Source organism: Capra hircus, unplaced genomic scaffold (genome assembly GCF_001704415.2).
Source record: "Capra hircus breed San Clemente unplaced genomic scaffold, ASM170441v1, whole genome shotgun sequence".
NCBI classification, from domain to species: Eukaryota; Metazoa; Chordata; class Mammalia; order Artiodactyla; family Bovidae; genus Capra; species Capra hircus.
In genome coordinates this window covers 6,106-14,357 of record NW_017189648.1, presented here as the reverse complement: position 1 = coordinate 14,357, position 8,252 = coordinate 6,106, and the positions used below count along the sequence as shown (strand labels likewise).

General features: G+C 44.8%; 1 pseudogene; it reads left to right on the top strand.

Annotated features, from left to right (window-relative positions):
* The first annotated feature begins 5,683 nt into the window (after positions 1-5,683).
* On the top strand, positions 5,684-6,485 carry LOC106503807 (annotated as a pseudogene).
* The last annotated feature ends 1,767 nt before the right edge of the window (positions 6,486-8,252 follow it).

Here is an 8,252-nt window from a genome sequence, read left to right as displayed (position 1 = left end):
AAAGCCAAAAGCTGGTTCTTTGAAGAGGATAAACAAAATCAAAAACCAATTAGCCAGACTCATCAAGAAACAAAGGGAGAAAAATCAAATCAATAACATTAGAAATGAAAATACAAAATGAAAATACAGAAATACAAAGGATCGTAAGAGACTACTATCAGCAATTATATGCTAATAAAATGGACAACTTGGAAGAAATGGACAAATTTTTAGAAAAGGACAACTTTCCAAAACTGAACCAGGGATAAATAGAAAATCTGAACAGACCCATCACAAGCACCGAAATTGAAACTGTAATCAGAAGTCTTCCAGCAAACAAAAGCTCAGGTCCAGATGGCTTCACAGCTGAATTCTGCCAAAAAATTTAGAGAAGAGCTAACACCTATCCTACTCAAACTCTTCTAGAAAATTGCAGAGGAAGGTAAACTTGCAAACTCATTCTACAAGACCACCATCACCCTAATACCAAAACTTGACAAAGATGCCCCCCAAAAAGTAAACTATAGGCCAAGATCTCTGATGAACATAGATGCAAAAATCCTTAACAAAATTCTAGCAATCAGAATCCAACAACACATTAAAAAGATCATACATCTTGACCAAGTGGGCTTTATCCCAGGAATGCAAGGATTCTTCAATATCCACATATCAATCAATGTAATACACCATATTAACAAATTGAAAAATAAAAGCCATATGATTACCTCATTAGATGCAAAGAAAGCCTTTGACAAAATTCAACATCCATTTATGATAAAAACTCTTCAGAAAGCAGGAATAGAAGGAACATACCTCAACATAATAAAAGCTATATATGACAAACCCATAGCAAACATTATCCTCAACAGTGAAAAATTGAAAGCATTTCCCTAAAGTCAGGAACAAGACAAGAGTCCTCAATTTCACCACTACTATTCAACATAGTTTTGGAAGTTTTGGCCACATAAATCAGAGCAGAAAAAGAAATAAAAGGAATCCAAATTGGAAAAGAAGAAGTAAAACTCTCACTGTTTGCAGATGACATGATCCTCTACATAGAAAACCCTAAAGACTCCACTAGAAAATTACTAGAACTAATCAATAAATATAGTAAAGTTGCAGGATATAAAATCAACACACAGAACTCCCTTGCATTCTTATACACTAATAATGAGAAAATAGAGAAATTAAGGAAACAATTCCATTCACCATTGCAACGAAAAGAATGAAATACTTAGGAATATATCTACCTAAAGAAAGAAAAGATCTATATATAGAAAACTATAAAACACTGGTGAAAGAAATCAAAGAGGACACTAATGGATCGAGAAATATACCATGTTCATGGATCGGAAGAATCAATATAGTGAAAATGAGTATTCTACCCAAAGCAATCTATAGATTCAATGCAATCTCTATCAAGCTACCAGCAGTATTTCTCACAGAACTAGAACAAATAATTTCAAGATTTGTATGGAAATACAAAAAACCTCGAATAGCCAAAGCAATCTTGAGAAAGAAGAATGGGACTGGAGGAATCATCCTGCCTGACTTCAGGCTCTACTACAAAGCCACAGTCATCAAGACACGTATGGTACTGGCATAAAGACAGAAATATGGATCAATGGAACAAATTAGAAAGCCCAGAGATAAATCCACACACATATGGACACCTTATCTTTGACAAAGGAGGCAAGAATATACAATGGAGAAAGGACAATCTCTTTAACAAGTGGTGCTGAGAAAACAGGTCAGCCACTTGTAAAAGAATGAAACTAGAACACTTTCTAACACCACACACAAAAATAAACTCAAAATGGATTAAAGATCTAAATGTAAGACCAGAAACTGTAAAACTCCTAGAGGAGAACATAGGCAAAACACTCTCAGACATAAATCATAGCAGTATCCTCTATGACCCCCCTCCCAGAATACTGGAAGTAAAAGCAAAAATAAACAAATGGGGCCTAATTAAAAGTAAAAGTTTCTGCACAACAAAGGAAAATATAAGCAATGTGAAAAGACAGCCTTCAGAATGGAGAAAACAATAGCAAATGAAGCAACTGACAAACAACTAATCTCAAAAATATACAAGCAACTCCTGCAGCTATTTTCCTGCAGAAAAATAACAACCCAATCAAAAAATGAGCAAAAGAACTAAAAAGACATTTCTCCAGAGAAGAAATACAGATGACAATCAAACATATGAAAAGATGCTCAACATTACTCATTATCAGAGAAATGCAAATCAAAACCACAATGAGGTACCATTTCACGGCAGTCAGAATGGCTGTGATCCAAAAGTCTACAAACAATAAATGCTGGAGAGGGTGTGGAGAAAAGGGTACCCTCTTACACTGTTGGTGGGAATGCAAGCTAGTACAGCCACTATGGAAAACAGTGTGGAGATTCCTTAAAAAACTGGAAAAAGAACTGCCTTATGACCCAGCAATCCCACTGCTGGGCATACACACCAAGGAAACCAGAATTGAAAGAGACATATGTACCCCAATGTTCATCACAGCACTGTTTATAATAGCCTGGACATAGAAGCAACCTAGATGTCCATCCGCAGATGAATGGATAAGAAAGCTGTGGTACATACACACAATTGAGTATTACTCAGTCATTAAAAAGAATGCATTTGAATCAGTTCTAATGAGATGGATGAAACTGGAGCCTATTACACAGAGTGAAATAAGCCAGAAAAAAAAATACAGTATACTACCACATATATATGGAATTTAGAAAGATGGTAATGATAACCTTGTATGCGAGACAGCAAAAGAGACACAAATGTATAGAACAGTCTTTTGGACTCTGTGGGAGAGGGCGAGGGTGGGATGATTTGGGAGAATGGCATTGAAACATGTATAATATCATATGTGAAACGAATCGCCAGTCCAGTTCCAATGCCTGATACAGGATGCTTGTGGCTGGTGCACTGGGATGACCCAGAGGAATGGTATGGGGAGGGAGGTAGTAGGGGGGTTCAGGATGGGGAATACATGTACACCCATGGCAGATTCATGTTGATGTATAGTAAAACAATACAATATTGTAAAGTAATTAACCTCCAATTAAAATAAATTTATATTCAAAAAAAATTTCAACATCAAAAAAAAAAAAAAAATCAACTCGACCCAACTGGGATATCTGGGCATCCTGGTCTGGGCTGTCAGGCTGAGACTCCACACCTGCTCACTTCCTCAGTGAACTCAGGGAGTCATAGGCTTGGTCTGTGGGATACAGTCTCTGGTGGGCAAAGGGAGGTGCCCATGTCCTGCGAAGACTGGAGGTAAGGGTCTTCTCTAGGGTCCCCAGAGGATGCATGTGCCTCCTTCCTGAGAGCCCTGGCAGACCAGGGGGCAAGGCATTCAAATTTTACCTCACTGATCCTGATGGGAGGGGAGAAGTGAGGGCCTGGGTCAGGTGCCCAGGTTCAGGTCAGCAGAGTGAAGGAACCCCGCTGTGCTAGGTGTCAAGGTAGAACCATGAGGGGGTCTCCGGGACCCCAGATGTCCAAGTCGTCAATGATCTCAGCTCAGGGAGATCCCAGCAGAGTTGTAGGAATGAGCCCCTTACTCCCGCTTGCCTCTCAGGGGTCCTGGCTGGGGAGGGCCTGGTTCTAAGGGACGCAAGGTCAGGGACAGAGGGTGGTGCTTAGACCTGCTGAGAGTCAAAGTGAAAGGCAGAAGGAGGGTTGAGGAATGTCCATGGCATCATCTCAGCTCTGGGAATCCCTAGGGCATGGAGCCCTGATGTCGTGTCTGCAGACTCCCCTGGGGGGTCCCACTGAAGTGATGGCCTTGGTGTGAGGGTCCCAGCTCTGGTCAACACAAGCAGCATCCCTAGACCTGCCAGGGCTCAAGATGAGGACCTTGAGGGAGGACACAGGGAACCCCACAGGTCCTGGCACCTGCAGTCAGCCCGGGTCAACTCTGGTAGGGGAATGAGCTCAGAGTCTCAGAGACATTGGAGACTTGATAGAAGGGGCGGGGCCTCAGAGATTGGAGGGGAGATTCTTAGGTTCTGAAGCAGTTTAGGTGAGGACCCTGAGGGAGGACTGAGGGGATGCTGGACCCCAATCAGGAGACCAAGAGAAGACGGTCCCTGCTGTCAGTCCTTGGCAGCCCTGGGTTAGGATGAGCACGTTAGACATGGTCTGACTTCCTGACGTCCTGCTACAGGGGGCAGATTTTCTGACATCTGGGTCTCAGACTGGGGACCTCGCATATGGGGCAAGGCCTCAGGTGGGTCGATTCCCAGGTCCTTTGGGGTGTCAAGTTGAGGACCCTAAGAATGGACTAGGGAACCCTGTACCCCAATTAGATGAGACCTCAAAGAAACCCGTCTCTGTTGTCAGTCCAGGGCTATCATGGAGTAGGATGAGTGCAACAGGCATGGTCTGACTTCCTGACATCCGGGTCTTGGAGAGATGGGACCCTGGTATAAGGGGCTGGGTTTCAACTGGGCAGAGGCGAGAATCCCAGGTCCTGCCCAGAAGCAAGATGAGGTGCCTGAAAGAGGACAGAGGGGACTCTGAGTGAGGACCAGTGAAACCCAGCAGGTCTCCACACCTATAGTCGGCCCTGGGAGACCTTGGTGTGAGATGAGCACATTAGGCCTGACTGAATTCCTGACATGGGGGTCTCAGAGGACTGGGGACCTTGTGAAAGCAGTGAGGTCTCAAAATGGTGGGCAGGACAATCCTGGGCCCTGCTGGTGACAGAAGTGATTAGACCTTATTACAGGAAGGGATCCTTGTCTTTGATGGGGATCTTGGAGGCCCCAGAGTGGGAAGAGCAGTTTCTTGACCTATGGCTAAGGGACCTCAGGATCTGAGGTGTTCGGGCAGAAGCAATGTTGAGGTCCACAGAGGGTATACTCTACAGATCCGGAGAGATAACTGAGTAGACTCCTGTCCTATCCCTGTGGTCAATTTTGGGAGGCCAGGAAGGACACGAAGAGGAGCTGAGGGCCAGGAATCTCCCCAACCTAGAATCCGCAGGAAGCCCTGGGCAAGTGCGGCCACAGACTAGGGTCTTGTTCTGAGTTTCCCTGCAGAACCCCAAAGGGGAGGGACCAGGTTGTGCCAGGGGAAAGGTGAGCACTACAAGGAAGCCCTGAGTGGACCTCACCCCACAACTGGGGGGACTTCACAGAGTCCACCCCACCTACCAGCACAGAAGACCCAGAGATATATCTCAGTCTACCCCTGAGGTGTCCCCTCCATGTCTCTCACAGAGCTCCAGGAAATAGGAGGTGAAGCAGAGGTCTGAGTCCCATGTCCTGAGGTCAGAGAGCAGACGAGGTCCAGGCAGTGCCAGGAGTCAAGGTGAGGAGGGTGTCCTGAGTGCATCAGGGGCTCCCCTTCCCAGAACAGAGGGGAAACCACAAAGCCCATATCCCCACACCCTGTCAGCCCAGGAACTTCCAGCTGTTCTGACTGCACCCTGGGGAGATATTGCCCTTCCTCCTTCAGGTAGCCAGGTGTCTGGCCGCCCAGGAAGAGCACCCCTGAGAGACTTGAGAGCACCCCTCAAGAAGAGACCTTTAAGTGGCCTGTGTAAGATCTCCCAGGGTGTGTTTCTCAGGTAAGGCCGCTCACACCCCCTCTCTCCTCCAGGCACGTGGTCTGCGTCTATCCCTCTGCCTCACTCCTGTCTGTGGTTTGGTCCCAGGCATCGCACTCGGGATCAAGATGAGTGAGCTGAGCAAACCTGAGGAAGATCTTCAGGACCCAGGGGAGGCTGAGGCCAGGTAGAAGGGCAGTCCCTGTGGTCTGAGGTGGGGGAAGGCTGAAGCCCCCTCGGCCTTCTCTCCCTCAGTCTCCTCCTCAGCCCTTGTGGAGGCCTTGCCCCAAGAAGCTCTGAAGGAGATGATGGCTAATCTGTTGAAGTACCTGCTCCTCAAGTATTGTGCCAAGGAGCTGAACCCCAAGATCGAAATACTGAATATGATCCTCACGGATAACCAGGACCACATACCTGTGGTCTTCTGTAAAGCTGCCCAGTGCTTGCAGCTGGTCTTTGTCATGGCAGTGAAGGAGGTGTACATCAGGGAGCACATCTACATCTTGGTCCTCACCCTGGGCCTCACTGAGTGGTGGGCAGAGCCTGCCCAAGGCTGGGCTCCTGGTGCTGGTCCTCAGCCTGATCATCCAAAATGGAGACTTCACCCCTGAGGAGGTGGTCTGAGAAACACTAAGCAGGATGGGGGTGTGTCCCAGAAGGGAGCACTCCATCTTTGGGGAGCCCAGGGAGCTGCTGACCCATGTGTGGGTGTGGGAGGGTTACCTGGAGTACTGGCAGGTGCCTGACAGCAACCTTGCTTGCTATGAGTTCCTGTGGGGTCCCTGGGCCTATGCAGAGACCAGCAAGTGGCTAGTCATATAGTATCTGCTCAGGGACAATGAAAGGATTTCCAGGGTCTTCCCACCTCTGCTTGTAGAGGCTGCAAGGGAAGAGGAAGAGGGTCCCTGGGCCAGAGCAACAGCCAGATAATCCTTCCCTCTGTGATTGAAGAGGGAGCAGTCAGCCTTCTCAGTAGTGAGGGCCCGGGTCAGTTGGGGTACCCAGTGTGTAGCACTTTTGGGTTCCTGTTCTCTAGGATGACATGGAGATTCATCTGTTTTCTTTAGGAATTGTTCAAATTTTTTTTAAGCTGAAAACTTAATAAATTTCAATATCTAACTTTGTGAATGGCATTGATCACACTTGTATTTGTACTTACCCAGTTTAAGGGCCAGAGTTTTGCTGTTTTGTAAAAGAGATTGGAAATTGTCCCGTTATTTTGTGAACCTGAGTGAGGTAACATGGATTGGAATTACAATTAGTTTGCACAGGTGAACTTACTTAGCAGTATACAGTTGGTGAAAGAATTAGAAAAAAAATATTGTAGTGATCTTTCTTCCTTTCTTTTTTTTTTTAGGAATTGTAGTACATGATGCCAAGTTTCTTTTTCTAATCTGTTTTTTTTTTTTTTTACTTTATTTTACTTTACAATACTGTATTGGTTTTGCCATACATTGACATGAATCCACCACGGGTGCATACAAGCTCCCAATCCTGAATCCCCCTCCCACCTCCCACCCCATATCATCTCTCTGGATCATCCCCATGCACCAGCCCCAAGCATCCTGTATCCTGTATCGAACATAGACTGGCACTTCGTTTCTTACATGATAGTATACATGTTTCAATGCCATTCTCCCAAATCATCCCACCCTCTCCCTCTACCTCAGAGTCCAAAAGTCCTTTCTATACATCTGTGTCTCTTTTGCTATCTCACATACAGGGTCATCATTACCATCTTTCTAAATTCCGTATATATATGTGTCAGTATACTGTATTGGTGTTTTTCTTTCTGGCTTACTTCACTCTGTATAATCGGCTCCAGTTTCATCCATCTCATTAGAACTGATTCAAATATATTCTTTTTAACGGCTGAGTAATACTCCATTGTGTATATGTACCACAGCTTTCTTATCCATTCATCTGCTGATGGACATCTAGGTTGTTTCCATGTCCTGGCTATTATAAACAGTGCTGCAATGAACATTGGGGTACATGTGTTTCTTTCAATTCTGGTTTCCTTGGTGTGTATGCTCAGCAGTGGGATTGCTGGGTCATAAGGCAGTTCTGTTTGCAATTTTTGAAGGAATCTCCACACTGTTTTCCATAGTGGCTGTACTAGTTTGCATTCCCACCGTGGTATAATAGGGTTCCCTTTTCTCCACACCCTCTCCAGCATTTATTGCTTGTAGACTTTTGGATCACAGCCATTCTGACTGGTGTGAAATGGTACCTCACTGTGGTTTTGATTTGCATTTCTCAATAATGAGTGATGTTGAGGATCTTTTCATGTGTTTGTTAGCCATCCGTATATCTTCTTTGGAGAAATGCCTATTTAGTTCTTTGGCCCATTTTTGATTGGGTCGTTTATTTTTCTGGAGTTGAGCTGCATGAGTTGCTTGCATATTTTTGAGATTAGTTGTTTGTCAGTTGCTTCATTTGCTATTGTTTTCTCCCATTCAGAATGCTGTCTTTTCACCTTACTTATAGTTTCCTTTGTTCTGAAGAAGCTTTTAATTTTAATTAGATCCCATTTGTTTATTTTTGCTTTTACTTCCAGTATTCTGGGAGGTGGGTCATAGAGGATCCTGCTGTGATTTATGTCGAAGAGTGTTTTGCCTATGTTCTCCTCTAGGAGTTTTATAGTTTCTGGTCTTACATTTAGATCTTTAATCCATTTTGAGTTTATTTTTGTGT